This window comes from Chiloscyllium punctatum, chromosome 20 (genome assembly GCF_047496795.1).
Source record: "Chiloscyllium punctatum isolate Juve2018m chromosome 20, sChiPun1.3, whole genome shotgun sequence".
Taxonomy (NCBI): domain Eukaryota; kingdom Metazoa; phylum Chordata; class Chondrichthyes; order Orectolobiformes; family Hemiscylliidae; genus Chiloscyllium; species Chiloscyllium punctatum.
Genome location: NC_092758.1, coordinates 8,105,058 through 8,122,100, shown reverse-complemented (window position 1 = coordinate 8,122,100; position 17,043 = coordinate 8,105,058). Strand labels below are relative to the sequence as shown.

At 41.0% G+C, this 17,043-nt stretch overlaps 1 protein-coding gene across 3 annotated transcripts in view; it reads left to right on the top strand.

Moving 5' to 3' along the window:
- LOC140491852 (protocadherin gamma-A11-like) overlaps nucleotides 1-17,043 on the top strand; it is a 47,264-nt gene that overhangs the window by 16,448 nt on the left and 13,773 nt on the right. The window contains exon 2 of one of the 3 annotated variants that reach the window (XM_072590262.1): nucleotides 7,311-7,389. The exons of the other annotated variants lie outside the window; for them this stretch is intronic. The gene's annotated coding sequence lies outside the window, so the exon portion shown is untranslated. Of the gene's footprint in view, nucleotides 1-7,310; nucleotides 7,390-17,043 lie in introns of those variants that run through there. 3 annotated transcript variants of the gene reach the window in all.

The following is a 17,043-nucleotide window of genomic DNA, read 5'->3' as shown; positions in this document are numbered from 1 at the left end:
TGCCCCAGAGCATCTTGGAAGACATTCGTTCACTTCTTCAGGTGACAAAAGCATCGAGGCAGCAACATCCACCATGCCCATCTCAGATTCCAAAGTATCTTCAATGCTTGATGTAGGGAGTGAAGCCACAGGTTCCCGATTAGTTAGAAAGGCTGTTCAGGAGCTGGGCCTGTTTTTCTCCCAGACTCTTTATGACTTTCCAGGTTGCATATGGTCCACATACTTGATCAGGACCATCACACCTACCTGAACTTTATTCATCACTGGAGCTGACCTTATGACAATCATGCCTCTTACCCATAACAGGGCCATTCCTGTGGCTCCTCCACCAAATGTCATCCCCTGTAGTGAACTGTCTCTCTCACTTAACAGTCTTGTGTCTAGCATTGGTGTTCCTGGTGTGGTTTCACCCAACCCTCCAGGTCTAGGAAGATTAGGTTTAACCTGGTACAGAGTCTTCTAATTCACAACTCTGCTCAAGCTATCCCTGTAGTTGCATGAGGGGTGCACTTTAATCAAATAGAAACTGGGGCACAGCTTAGTAACTAATGGTTCTTTAAGCCTGCCTTCGAAGTTTGGACGGCTCTTTCTGTGAAATCATTGGATGATGGATGGTAAGGAGCTGTCCGTGTATGTTAAAATATCATTCAATTTCAGGAAATATTCAAATTCCCTGTTGGTGAACAATAGCTCATTACCTGTGACCAACAATTCTGACATTGTACGTATTGCAAAAGATGCATACAGTTTTTTTTATTGTCGCCCCCATGTTTGACAAATGAGCTGTATGCATGTCCAGCCACTTTGAGTGGGCATCCACAATGACTAAAAACATTGAGACCATGAAAGAATTTGCAGTATTGCTGTGTCACCAAGTCCAGAGTTTACCCAGTCATTCCCATGAATATGGGGCAGCTGATGGCAGTAACCTTTGTCCTTATTGGCATTCGGGGCACTGCCCTGCCAGCACGGATATGTCTGCATTTTATCCTGGACACCAGCCATAAAGTCTCACCAAATGTTCATTTTGATAACTTCTGGATGACACTCATGGAATTCAGCCAGTTTCTAGTGAGGAACAACCATTTTTTGCTCACCTTAATAGGATACTGTACTCTACTTTGATCTGGTCTCTCCTGGTCCAAAAATAATTCATTTCTGGTAGTGATAGTCCTTTACTTTCCCCCATCACCATAGACTGTTTCAGTCTTGCTTAGACTAGATCTTTCTTTGCTAAAACTCTGTTATTGACAGCTGTGACTGAAAGTGTATCCAAAAAATTTAAAACCAATACGGACCCTCCCAGTGACCGTACCACTGGTACTGTATCTGCCAATGGGAGACAGCTCAATGCATCTGCATTTGCTTTTTCCACTCCTGAAAGGTATTCCAATGTATAATTATATGTATTTAGGATTAGAACCTACTGATGAATTTGGCCAGAAGCTGTTGGGCGGGGGTGTGGGGAGCATTGTTTGGCCCACTTTAAACGGACATAGCAGGGACTTGTGCACCATATTATTACAGATATACATTCATTAAGGTATTGGAGGAAATTCTTGCTTCAAAATATGGCCACCAAACCTTCGTACTCCATCTGGGTGTATTTACACTGTGCAGTAGCCAAAGTCCTGGATGCATACACTATTGGACTTCTTCTCCATTGGGCCTTCTATGAGCTAATACGACTCTGATACTGTATGGTGTGGCTTCAAATGTCAGCACTTGAGATCTCACTTGAGATCATAGTGTGCGAATACTTTAGAGCATTATAATTGTTTCCTCACTTCCCCGAAAGCTATGGCTTCGCTATGCAAGCATTTCCATGAATGACTCCTTTTTAAGAGTCGATGCAAAGATGCCAGAATAGATGCTAGTTTATGTTTGAACTTTCCATAACAAGGAAAGTGGGCTACGTACCCTAGGCTCTGGTATAGACATGGGAGCTGGGCCACTTTTGATCATCCTCACTTTGTCTTCCAATGGTTGCAACCATGTCTGGATGATTCTATGGCACAAGTAGGTCACTTGGGTGCCTGGAACACACATTCTTTCCTTCTAAGGAGTAGACCTGGCTGGAAGAAATGTCTAAGGACCATGCCCAAGTTATTTAAGTGCTCCTTATTGGTTTTCCCTGTCATTAGCACATCATCTAGATAAATGGCAACCTGTGGTAGACCCTGTAAAATGTTCTGCATGATCCAGTGAAAAATTGCATATACTGATGATAGGCCAAATGGCAGTATCATATATTGATACAAACCTTTATGGGTGGTGTACTCATGGGAATCCTCATCTGATCACAACTACATGCACTCATGGCTCATGTCCAGCTTTCTGAAAGACAGCCCCCCGCTGAACCAATGTAGATGAATTTTTGTCAATCATTGGTTCAGATAAAATATGGAAGGAAATCTGCAGCTGAACAGTATGTACCATTTTGCACACCCTCAACTGATGAATCAGTGCTCATTCATGTTGAACAGAAATTGGAGGAAACACTGAGAGTGAATGAGTACAGAATTTACTGTGATTGGGTGAGTTCAGTGTTCACTATTAAGAGTGGTTCAGCAGCACCACTTTTGAGTGAGCTGGTGGAATTCTAAAATACTGTAGAGGCTTGACACCATCCAGGATAATGCATCACATTTGATTGGCCCGACACCAAGAAGTATCCATTCTGTCCACCGCCATTGACGCTCAGAGCAGCAGTGTGTACTATCTACAAAATGTACTGCAGAAATTTACCAAAAATCCTTAAGCAGCCCCTTCCAAACCCACAACTAGTTCCCCCTAGAAGGACAAGCGCAGGAGCTACATGCTGATATTACCATCAAGTTTTCCTCCAAATCACTTACCATCTTGACTTGGAAATACATTGCTTATTCCTTCATTGTGAAATGGTCAAAATCCTACAGGTCCCTCCCAAATGCCATCATGGATCTACCTACAGCACATGGATTGCAATGGTTCAAGATGGAAGCTTACCAACACCTTCTCAAGGGCAGTTAGGGATAATAAATAAATGCTGGTTCAGCAGTGACAGCCACATCCCATGTCCCAAATTTAAAGGAAAAAAAAACATTGCTGCTAAACTGAGTCTGTGGCGGGTGATGAGGGAACTATCGTGAGGTAAAAAATATACCAACTTCATCCTTGGTGAACTGACTCCTGCAGTTGCATGTATTCATGATAATATGGGTAGAAGTAACATTTCCACAGTCCTTCTGGAGTCAATTTTGAGCTTCACATTGAGAATATCCTTTTTGTGTTGTGGTAATATCATCATACTGAAATAGGTTGAGCAACTCAAGTCAGAATCCGTCAGGCACTGTGATTCACCAGCAGCAGAAAAATTGCATTCCAACAAATTTCAAAGCTCATAACCATGAATGTCACATCATTTTACAATTTATACTAAGACACCAAATCCACCCTTATTAAATGGAAAGTGTAGGAGGGCATGTCAAGAGTGGCCCATACCTATACATGAGGTGTTGACTTGTTGAAGCTACAAAATGAGGCCAATTCTTACCTAACAGCATAAGCAGCAAGTGACATGGATAATTGATACCACAGCCAACTGATCAGATCAAAGCCCTGCAGGTGCTTTCAGATTGATTCATTAATGGTAGTGCATAACCAAATGAATTACTGGAAGGAGTGGCTTCACAAACATTTTATCCTCAGTCAGTTGGAGCCCAGAACATCAGTGCAAATTATAAGATTGAAACATTAACAATGATTTTCAAACAGACTGGTGAGTGCATTATCCACCTTCCCTCCTCCTCAGGTCCACAGTATCATAAACACCAGACTTCAGCCAATTCTATTCAGGGCACATGATTTCACTGGAAACATTAGATTCTGCAGAGGCTCTAGACCTAGATAATAGTCTTGTGAGAGTACTGAAGAACTGTGTTCTGGAACTCACTGATTCATAATTTAACTATTTCTGATAGAGCTACAACACTGGCCATCAACCTGACCATGTGGCAAACAAATGAGTTATGTTCTGTGAAAAAAGTTGTAGAGTTACAATCTGGTCAACTACTGCCAATATGTCTATTCCCTATCATCAGCAAAATGATGCAGGGTGTCATCTACATCTACTTACTCAGCAATAACCTGCTAACTGACACTCAGTTTGGGTTCTACCAGGGCCACTCAACTCCTCACCTCATTACAGCCTTAGTTTAAACATGCACAAAAGTGCTTATTTCCAGAGACGAGGGAAGAAAGCATAACATTGACATCAAAGCTGCAGTTGATTGAGTGTGTTTTTAAGGAGCCCTGGCAAAACTGGAGTCAATGGGAATCAGGGGAATTTACTCCACTCGGAGTCATACCTAGCATAAATTGAAATAGTTTTGGTGATGGAAGGTCAACCATCTGAATGACAGGACATCTCCAGAGGATTTCCTCAAGGTCATGTTCTGGACTCAACCATCTTAGGCTGTATCACCAATGATGTTCCCTTTATCATAAGGTCAGAACTGAGGATGTTCACCAATGATTGCACATCTATCAGCATCATTCATGAATCTTGATTGACTCAAGTCACCTATGTCCAAATGCAGCATGACATGAACATGATAATAGAATCCCTACAGTGTGGAAGCAGGTCATTTGGCCTATGATATCCACACTGACACTCCAAAGAACATTCCAACACCTTGCCCTATCCTCGTAACCCTGCATTTCCCATTGCTAATCCACTTAATCTAAGCATCTTGGACAAAATGGGCAATTTAGAATGGCCAATACACCAAACCTGCACATCTTTGGAAGGTGGGAGGAAACTGGAGCACCTGGAAGAAACCCATGCAGACACAAGCAGAATGTGCAAACTCCACACAGACAGTTGCCTGAGATTGGAATCAAACTTGGTTCTCTGATGTTGTGAGGCAGCAGTGCTTACCACTGAGCCATAGTGCTGTCCCAAATAAATACAAGTCAGGTAGAAATCAATCTTGCAATCTCTGATCTGTAATCACATGTGTTATCCATTCCACCACTGACCCAAATGACAAAAGCTTGGATTGACAAGTGACAAATAATAATTTCACCATGCAAGAGCCAAACAATGACATTCTCCAACATGATGAAATCTGAATATCACTGTTGACAATCAATGGCGACATTATTACTAAGACTCACACTATCAAATTTCTTCTGGTCAAAGACCATAGCCCAGAAACTTAACTGGTGTGGGCTGGTTTGCCTGACCTTGGTTGTTGGTAAGATTGTAGAGTCCCTCATTAAGGATGGGTTTGTGGATTACTTGGAAGGACATGATAAAATACAGCAGAGTCAGCATGGCTTCATCAAGGGGAGGTCATTCATTACAAATCTGTGAGAATTCTTTGAGGATGTAAAGTGTAGGTGGGACAAAGGAGAGCCAGTGGATGTCATCCATTTGGGTTTCTGGAAGACCTTTGACAGAAAACTGCTAAATAAGATAAGATGATAAGCCCATAAGACATAGGAGCAGAAATTAGGGCATTCAGCCCATTGGGTCTGCTCCACCATTCAATCATGGCTGATAAGCTTTTCATTTCCATTGTCCCGCTTTCTCTCCATAACTCTTGATATTCAAGAACCTATCTATCTCTGACATAATCAATGACCTGGCCTCCACAGCCTTCTGTGGCAATGAATTCAATAGATTCACCACTCTCTGGCTTAAAACGTTTCTCCTTATCTCTGTTCTGAAAGGTCTTCCCTTTACTCTAAGGCAATGCACTCAGATCCTAGTCTCACCTACCAATGACAGTCAATGGTGTTAAAGGCAATATACTGGCATGGGTAGAGGGTTGTCAGACTGGTAGAATGCAGAACATACAGATAAAGTAGTCTTTTGCAGATGACAGGTGATGACTAGGGGAGTTTCACAGGGATCAGTACTAGGACTTCAACTTTTGACCTTATACATTAACAATGTGGATGAAGGAACTGAGGGCTTTGTTGCTAAGTTTGCAAATTATCCAAAGACAGATGGAAGAACAGACATTGTTGTGGAAGCAGGGAGGCTGCTGAAGGACTTTGAAATGCGAGATGAATGGTCAAGGAAGTAATTGATGGAATTAAATGTGAAAAGTGTGAAGTTATACATGTTGGAAGGAAGAATAAAGACATGAGCTATTTTTCAAGTGGGGAAAGGCTTTTGAAATCTGAAGTGCAAAGGGACTAGGGAGTCCTAGGTCAGGATTCTCTTCAGCTTAGCATGAAGATTCATTTGGTAGTTTGGAAGACAAATACATTAGTGGCATTAATTTCAAGAGTGCTAGAAAACAAGAGCAGGGATGTAATGTGGATGCGCTATAAGGCATTGATCAGACCATATTTGGAATACTGTGAGCAATTTTGGGCTCAGTATTTAAAAAAAGATGCGCTGGCATTGGAGAGGGTCCAGAGGAGGTTTACGTAAATGATCATGGGAATGAAGGGCTGGTCATAAAAGAAACAGTTGAGAAATGTGGGTCTGTTCTCAATGGGGTTTAGAAGGATGAAGAGAAATCTCATTGAAACTTAAAGGATACTGAGATGCCTGGATGGAGTTGTTGTGGAGAAGATGTTTCTACCAGTAGGAGAGACTGGGACCCAGAGCACAGTCTCAGAATGAAGGTATGATGAGGAATTTCTTCCGGTTGTAACTCAGTGGAACTCATTGCCACAAAAGACTGCAGAGGCCAAGTTATTGATTGCATTTAAGATAGAGGTAGGTTCTTGATTAGTAAGGGAATTATCGGGAGAAAGCAGGAGAAAGGGGTTGAGTAACATATCAGCTATTATCGAATGATAGAGAAAATTTAATGGGCTGAATAGCCTATTTCTGCTGCTATATTTTATGGTCTTATAGTCTTAATATGTTTCCAAGAGCAGGTCAGCGGCTATGAATCTTACAATTACTAACTCATCTTCTGACTCCCCAAATCTCTCCACCATAAAGTTTGAACTGACAACTTTTAGCTAATTATTTAAATGACCATTTATTTTGAGAAGCAGCTCTGAATTACATTTTATTAGTTATTGTAATGTTATAGACTGTACAATAATTAAAGTAATTAATGCATTGAGAAGGAATTGCTGAAATGACCTGATGTGATCAACTGAAGTAATGAATTCACTTAGAGATAATGGTGGTTGTAAATATTTGGATAAACTGAAGTGTAAAGTAACAGTTCTACTTAGAAAAACAACAGTTTTCAACTGCACCTAAAAATAAAGAGGATATACAAACTAGTATCATATAAAACTTACACCTCTAATCCAAATATGAATTCATTTTATTCTTTTCCTTGTCTCAGAATTCCACAAGGAATGGATTAGATCAATATGGTGCAGTGCTATCACATTCAGTCATAAATGGTGGTGGACAATTAGTCATTTCAGCGAAGGAAGAGGATCCACAAATGTCATCAATACTTGGACAAATTTAACCTGGCCAGTTACAGTCTCATCAGTTTCCTTTCCATCATCAGTAAAGATTTGGAATATATCATCAACAGTATTGTAAAACGAATTGCCAAAACGTAACATTGGAAACAATTCTGAGTGTGGCAAACTATTAGTTAACTTCATTCTGGATTAGTGGTGCAAGAAGAGCACAGCAGTTCAGGCAGCATCTGAGGAGCAGTAAACTCGACGTTTCGGGCAAAAGCCCTTCATCAGGAATAAAGCTTTATTTCTGATGAAGGGCTTTTGCCCGAAACGTCGAGTTTACTGCTCCTCGGATGCTGCCTGAACTGCTGTGCTCTTCTAGCACCACTAATCCAGAATGAAGTTAACTAATAGCTTGCCACACTCAGAATTGTTTCCAACGTTACATTTTGGCAATTCTTTTTATCCTTTTTAAACATATTTTTCAAGCTATCGAATTTTGTTTCAAGCATAACACATTAATTGCTGACTTAGTTTGGTGCTTGTACACACAGGATCAGCAGACTGTACTATTATGACCCTCCTATTCTGTTACTTGAATATTCATACAAAAACCATAATATCAGCAGTAAGAGTCTACAAAGCTTTCATTAAGTGACTTTTTGATGATGATAATAGAGTCCATAGAATTAAAACATTGCACAGTTCCAAATTCTATTTGTTTTTGTTTGAAGTTGTAAATACTAATGACATAGCAATGCCCTGCAACAAAATTTGACTTTACAATTTCAGTAATTCTTTTAAGAATTGCAATTTCAATAGATTTCTTATAATGGGATTTCTTTGGAAAAGAAAATCAATGCTAAACAATGATCTTCAAATAAATATTTTGGCCATCTGTGTTGAGAAAATGTTCTCAATGGAAAAAGTATGGTTGAGAGAGACGGACTGATTAAAAATGTACTTATGCACATTATTTAAAGAAGAAAGAACACAAAGTGTTTTTCATTCCCCCAGAAAGACAAATAAAATGTGAAGCATGTAGACAAGAATTTAACTTAGACATCTGTAAAGTGCATAATTCAAATTGCATGATGTGAGTATACTCTATTATGACTAATTGCCTGCATGAGTCTTCACACTCTGTTGTGTTATGTCGCTGTCAAAAGTGGGATAGATTGTGAGTATATCTAGCAACTCAAGACTGGACAACCATGAGGTGTTCTGGGCCATCACAAGCTTCAGAATTGTAATGTAAACACAATCTGAATCATCCTGACACAATATATCCCTCACTCTACAATTACCATCAACCCAGGGATCAGCCCCAGTTTAATGAAGAATACAGGAGGGCACGCCAAAAACAACACCACACATTCCTTAAATTAAGTAGTAAACTTGCCGATGCTCCAAAACAGGACTAACTTTGTGCAAACAATGCAAACCACGAGCGACAGACAGACCTGCGCAATTCTACAATCAATGAGTCAGATCTAAGATCTGCAGTTCTGTGATATCTAGTCAGGAATGTGGACAGACAAATTAACAACTTAGTAAAGATTGGGGATAAATATTCTTATTATCAATAATGGGGAACTCCAACACAGGTGTAAATATCTTTTGAAATAATCTTCAGCCAGAAGAGCCAAGTCGGTGATCCATCGCAACCTCATCTGGATGGCCCAAACATTGCAGATGCCACTCTTCAGTCCATTTTAGCATTTCTTGTGACATCAAGATATGGACAAAGGCATTGAATACTACCAAGGAGGGTTGCCCTGTTAACCCTTCAGCAATAGTGTTCAGGATTTTTGATCCAGAATGAGATGTGTCTTGAGCCAACTGCCCAGTATAGCCACAAAACTTCCAGTAATCTGTCCCTGTCAAAGATTGTCCATGTACATCCTCTACATAAAAAGCAGGATAAATAAAGCCAAGCCAATTACCATCCCACCAGTCCACTCTTGATCATCAGTAAAGTGATGTAAATGGCCTTCAACATTGCTATCAAGTGGCACTTGCCAAGCAATAAGCTGCACACAATATTCATTTTTGTATTCTGCCAGGGCCACTCAGATCTGACCACATTATAGTCATAGAGCAAAATGGAAATAGATCTGAATTCTGGAGATGTGCTAAACGTGACTGCCCTTAAACTCAAGTCTGCATTTTACTGAATATTACATCAAGAATCCCTATCTTAATTGAAATCAATGGGAATAAGAGGAAGAGGAAAATTATTTTTTGGTTGGAAATATATCTGGTGGAGATAAAAATGATTGATGTTGTGGGGATCAGTCATTAATGTCCAGTATATTTCTGCAGGAATTCCTCAGGGCTGTGGTCGAGGCTCAAACACCTTTAGCTGCTTCATCAACGTTCCTTTAGTCAAAAAGTCTAAATTTGGCACGTTTGCTTTGATTGTACAATATTCAGGCACCATTGATAATTCCTCAGGTACTGCATCTCACCATGTCCAAATGCAACAAGATATGAGCTTTGACCTTACAAGTGGCTATTATTGTCTGTACCACACAGGTGCCAGGCAATAGCCATCGCCAACAAGCCAAAACCTATCTGAGGTGTGGCAAATAAGCTGAATGGCAATTGGCATATTTAAAATGATTCTCAGATACTAAACTTACAAAGTGCAAAAGCAGCCATCCAACTTCATTGTAAATTTCGTTTGATCCAGTAAATAATATCACAAAACCATCTTTGAAGGATAAAATGCAAGTTGGTTGGTGCTTACTATCCAACCACATCCTGTCATTCTGTTCTGGATAGATGCACATTCATGGTGTTAGTTCTGCAAACAACAATTCTTTCCATAAAGATAAAGAATCCTTGGCTCTCAAGCATGCCATTGTACAAAAGACTTTAGCTTTTGTTGTGACAGGAGTGAATGGATATTGTCTGGGGCTATTTGAGGTGACAATGACCTGCCCCATTTCTTAATTAGATTACAGGCTGGTGGTTATCCTATCTCATTGCAGTGATGTCCTAAATGTCAGTCTTTCTAAGAAAAAAGTCAGCCTTTTTCGAGGTAGCACTGTGTTTGTAGATACGATAGGAACTGTTTAAAGTTCTGTATTGTTGACTAATTGCCCTGATTTACCAATGGAGACCATTGTCTCACTGGTGTAAAATAAATACTGCTTGATGTTTGAATGAATGACCTTGTGATGAGTGTGAGTTTGAAACACTCCACAACATGAACTGTTGACTGTCATGACCATCAATCAATCCCACATTATCAGCAAAGTTGATTTAGTATTGATCACAAAAATAACTACTGGATTGGGAGGAGGCAATGACCTGGGATTGGGAGGAGGTCATTGTCACCATCAAATAGCCCTAGACAATATCCATTCACTCCTGTCACAATCACAGCTAAAGTCTTTTGTGCAACGACATGCTTGGGAGCCAAGGATTATTATCTTTATGGAAAGAATTGTTTTTTGCACTGTTAATCCAGAGACCCTGAGAATGTTCTGGTTACCTATATTTGAATCCTGCCACAGCAGACAGAGGAATTTGAATTCACATAAACAAAAGTTGGAATTCAGCCTTTAATAATGACCATGAATCCATTGTTGAGACAATGCATCTCATTCAACTAATGTCTTTTAGGGAAGGAAACTCCCATCCTTACCTGTACAGGTCTAAATATGGCTCCAGATCCATAGTAATATGGTTGACTCTTAACACTGCTCTGGGCAATTAGAGATAGGTAATAAATGCTGCCTAGCCAGCAATGCCCTCATCCTGTGAATTAATAACAATGAAAAAGTTCTGCAACTAGAAAAGACAATCAGCAGCTAGAAATGTTGCTGGCTCCCCAAAGCCTGTCCACCATTTCCAAGGAATGTATCAGAAGCATGATGAAATGCTTCCCATTTTGTATGATGAATACAGCTCAAACAATATTCAAGAACCTTGACACAAACCAGTACAAAGAAGCCTACTTAATTGACAGTACAGTTACAAGCATTCACTCTACTGATGCACAGTAGCAGCAGTATGTACCACCTCAAGACGCACTGCAGAAATTCAACAAATATTCTTAAAATGCACCTTTCAACCCCATGAATACTACCATTATGTTTAAGAAGGGTTGTAAAAATATGGGGATACCATCACCTGTAAATTCCCCTCTAAGCCACTTATCATCCTGTCTTAGAAATGCAGATTTGCAAAATGCAGAAATGCTTATGTTTGCAAACCAGTTAAAAAATAGATCTAAATCTTATTTTGCAATTAACACAAAGAGAGGGAATGTTAACGCAATACAGTTATCTGACTATGAGCTGATAAATTTTAAGTCAATGCTCTAGTGCAGGATGCTGAAACACTCTAATGAGCAGCACTGTCATCTTGAATGTTATTAACCTGTTTCAAAGTTACAATATGTTTGTCAGCTGTGAATGTCTGGGCTAGTCCTTTTTCTCAGATATTTGGTCACTAAGACAACTGCAACTGTTGCAGATTTCAGGTAGAATATAGATTTTTCCTTCCACATTCTGAAGACCATTGATCCAAGTCACTTCATTCAACTCCTCAATTTATTTTGGCCATGTTTTCCAATAAGAATTTGAAAACAACCCCAAAAATTGTCAATGATACTTTTAAATAGGAAGGCCTCCAGTGCTGGTTGTGGTTATGTTTACTCTTAGTTAAATTTTCTGCTTCAAACTTTAAGAGAAAATGTCTTTAAAAGGGCTGTTTTGTTATTGTATCTCATTGATAAATATAACTCACAACATTACTTGTATTTGTGAGCAATTTGGATGGAAACAATCACTGGAAATATGGAAAAGAACCCATAAATGTGATCATGCAAATTTTATAATACTGGTGCCCCCATTATCTGAAAGTAGAGCATTCCTATGAAAACATTCGTGAGCCAAAATGACTTACAATGAAGAAGCAATTACCATTAATTTACATAGGATAAATGTCTGTGCATTCCCAGACTCAAAAATGTAACCTACCAAGTCATAACAAATAACACATAAAACTTAAAGTAACACTAATATAACAGAGCAAAGGCTATTAGAGGTTGGGGTGATGGGAGGTACAGGAGACTGTGGTGTGGGAGAGAGAGGAAGAGGGCTATCTGTTAACATCTTATTGTCATCTGAATCTATCAGGGCAGGCAGGTCACTAATGTCTACACTTGCTTCTATGACTGCCTGCCTCAATGTGAAAGGTTAAGGTTCATCATTTGCTGTGGCTGAGGTGGAAAGCTTGAAATGTGACAGTATGCTTCACTGCTTATCCTCAAGCATTTTTCTATTGTACATTCTTTATAGACACTGAAAACAAACTGCAAACCTGCCCTTAATCAACGTGTCCTTTCAAAATTAAAGTCATACTTTTCTGCAATCATTGCAGCACTGTCAATTGTTGTGAAAACCTCCACAAATGCTTCACTTTCAGCTCTTGGATAACTTCACCTTTGGGCTTTTCGCTATTGCAGTCTGTTTTGATTGTATCCTTTCCACTTGCAATTGCACCAGATCTTTATCTGTCAGTTGTTGCTCATGGGATGCCAGAACTTCTTCAACATCATCTTCATAAACTTCCACAAAATCAGTCTACTTATCCAAAGTCACTGTTGCCATATTTATTGTTGTTGGTTCAAAGCCTTTAAAATCGCTCACTGCTTCAGGACACAGTTTTCTCCAATCGCCATTTCTCATCGAGACTGTTCGCCGACCGAGAGCATCTCCAAGGTTGGCGATTGGCAACTCTATGTTGTACTCTTCCCAGAACTCTCGCAAAGATGCTTCAGAGTTGCCCTCTCTGTCAATGGCACTTACAATAAAATGCATCACATTTTGCAAATACTGAGCCTTAATTGTGGCTAATAGGTCTTGGTCACACTGTTGTAGCAATGACGTCGTATTCGGCAGAAAGAATACAACATGAATGTTACCTTCATAGTCGGCAATGACAGACAGATGAGCAGTACAACTATCAACAAACAGAAGGCACCTATTATCAGGGTTATTTTCTCTCCAGTATTTTTCAGCAAAAGGACTAATGTATCCATTCATTTACTCAGAGTAAAATCATTTAGGTATTCCAAACACTTGGATGTGACTGAAACACAACAGGAAATGTATTCTTATCAACGCTTTTAAGTGCTTTCAGATTTTCTGAATGGTATGCTAGTTGAGGCCTAAGGACAGGAGCACCAGGGGCATTAATAATAGGCATTCGGGTAAAACTATAGAAGAAAAGCAGGCAAAGGCACACAAGGCATTGAAGGAAGGCATCAAAGCGGTTGGCATACCTGTGATTTTTTTTATGTTAGTGTTAGTTTAGGTTTTATATGTTACTTAGTATGATTTGGTAGGTTATTTGTTTGGGCCTGGGAATGCCCAATAATTTTTCCCCTATGAATTAGTAGTTATTGATTCTTTGCTTTAAACATTTTGGCCTGCGAATGGTTTCAGAGGAATGCTCTACTTTCAGATAGTGGGGGCACCTGTGCATGTATATGACACACGTTTTTACATAACGGTACTATTTGGAGATAACCAAAAAATTGCAAAGAATCCATTTTTCTCTTCAATCTTAGCTACATTTTACCACCACCTCAGTTAGATTGCATTATTGAAACAATTTTGATTTTAAAATATTCTTGTATTAATTTTACCCTGTTTATTTCATCTACTTATAAATAGCAACATGCACCAACTCAGCTGGAATTTTGGCCTGTTCCATTGAACCTGTGTTAATGTCAAGATATAACTACGCGTCATGGCTCACCATGTTCTTTTGCAAAGTCAGGCATGCAAGGTGTGAGAAGTGGAACATCAACTGAAAATTCTAGGCCATTTCAAGTAAAGCAAATCTCAAAAATGATCAGATCCAGTTCAGGTGATCACAATGATGATGAGTTACATTGCTTGTGTGCATTCTCTGGCTGTGAAAATGCCAAAAAGACCTGTTTTTTTTTTCACCATTCCTTGTTGCTTTGATTAGCATCTTCTTGAAAACTTGCAATTTGTGAGGTGAAGCTGCTTGCAATCCAAAGAATTTGCAGTCACTTAATCAAACCAGAGGTGTGGGCACTATTGGCCAGGTTAGTGTCTGTTGCTCCTCCCTAATTAACTTTGAACTGAGTTGGTTACCAGGCCATTTCTAAACAGTGTTATGAATGAGCCACATTGCCACAACTCTGGAAGCATAGACAGGACAGATTGAGTTAGAGTGTTCTCCATGACAATGTTTTTCCCAACTACAATCAGCACACCAACAAAATCAACACATTCATCATATCAGTATTATTTTCCTTTACATTGGTATTTCCTGTGAGTTATCACAATGAGCTCAAGACAAAACACTTTCACAAAACTTTTCAAAAAGCCTTTTAAGATTCAAATCTGTAATAGTATCATTTTACCTTTTCTGAGACTAGATTCAAATCAAGATTTAATAATTGAATTTAACTTTTATCAGCTACAACTCTTTTAAGCAGTAAGTTCGGGATGTCCACAACTGGATGGCAAATTTTATTTTTGGCCTCGAATCCCCTCTAAACCCCCTGCTGCTTAAATTAAAATTTTGTCTGTTGGATAATGAGTGCTCTGCTAAGTAGAAAGGTTTGTTTAACTACCATATTTGTTTCTCTCAGGATTTTATAAACTTAAATCAGATCCACCTCAGCCTTCTCAACTCTAAGGACGATAACCCCAACCTTCATAGCTGAATCCTCTAGCCAAGGTGACATGCTCTGAACCTCTTGTGCACCCTGCCTAGTATAATTAATCCTTCCTATAATTTGGTGACTAGAACTGCACACAGTACTGCAGATGTGGCCCAACTATCAATGCACTTAGTTCCATCACAAGCTCCTTGATTATGCAAAGGACCCACTCTGTTCTACATCCTCAGGAGATTTCATACTCTCAACAAACAGTATTTGAATTCCATCTCAAACATCACAAACTGTAAGTACAACAACCTTTTATCTCCCCACCTCCATAACCAGTGCTCCTCAAACATTCCAGAAGATTCCCCTGGCCTCGGAATCTACTCATGCCATTAGCCATGCGGCTTATGCAGCTGCCACCCCCACGCTGATTGATGATGCTACTTCCGCCCCCATCATGGCCACTCCTACATGCACTTCCACCCCTCACAATTCCTCATGCATCACACGTGACATCACTTCCGCCTCTCACATCATCACTGATGCCACATGCTCAGTGACTTTCGCCACCCCTTCTGCCGTGGGGTCACCACCACTTCCGCCCCCACCAGCGCCACTCACCTGCATTCTGCAGACATGCCCTCCACAGACCCCACTGTCACTATCCCCACCCCCCCAGAACCCCGAGGGGAACACTACCCCTAATCATGACTCGACCCCCATTCCCCCCACTCCAGTTACAGGTTCCGCCCCCACTCCCAGCTCTACACCCACACCAGATCCCAGCTCCCAGCCCTGCCGAGTTTTCACCATCCCCCCAGACCTCCCCCTCACTGAGGATGAACGATCAGTCCTCAGCAAAGGACTCACCTTCATCCCCCTCCATCCACGCATCAATTAAATTAATACAGACTGTGACGTCGAACAATTCTTCCGTCACCTCCCCCTCCAAGCTTACTTTCACAATCAGGATTCCCGCCCACCTTCTGAGGACCCCTTCACCCACTTCCAACACACTGCATCCACCTGGACACCCCGCGCTGGCCTATTACCTGCCCTTGACCTCTTCATTTCCAACTGCCGCCAGGACATTAGCTGCCTTAACCTGTCTATCCCCCTCCCCCACTCCAAACTCTTACCCTCACAATGCGCAGCCCTCCAATCCCTCTACTCCAATCCCAAACTCACCATCAAGCCAGCGGATAAAGGGGGCGCAGTGGTAGTCTGTCACACTGACCTCTACACCGCTGAAGCCAAATGCCAACTCGAGAACACCTCTTCCTCCTGCCCCCTCGACCATGACCCCACCCCCCATCACCAAACCATCATCTCCCAGACCATACAGAACCTCATCACCTCAGGAGATCTCCCACCCACAGCTTCTAACCTTATAGTTTGGGAACCCCGCACTGCCCGGTTCTACCTCCTTCCCAAGATCCACAAGCCTGACCACTCTGGCCAACCCATTGTCTCAGCATGCTCCTGCCCCACTAAACTCATCTCTACCTACCTCGACACTGTCCTATCCCCCCTAGTCCAGAAACTCCCTACATATGTTCGAGACACCACCCATGCCCTCCACTTCCTCCCAGACTTCCATTTCCCCGGCCCCAATGCCTCATCTTCACCATGGATATCCAATCCCTCTACACCTCCATCTGTCATAACCAGGGCCTCCAAGCCCTCCATTTTTTCCTCTCCAGACATCCCCAACAGTACCCTTCCACCGATACTCTCATTCGTTTGGCTGAACTGGTCCTCATCCTTAACAATTTCTCCTTTGAATCCTCCCACTTCCTCCAGACCAAAGGGGTAGCCATGGGCACACATTTGGGCCCCAGCTATGCCTGTCTCTTTGTTGGCTATGTAGAGCAGTTGATCTTCCGTAATTATACTGGCACCACTCCCCACCTCTTCCTCCGCTACATTGATGACTGCATTGGTACCACCTCGTGCTCCCGCGAGGAGGTTGAGCAATTCATCAACTTCACCAA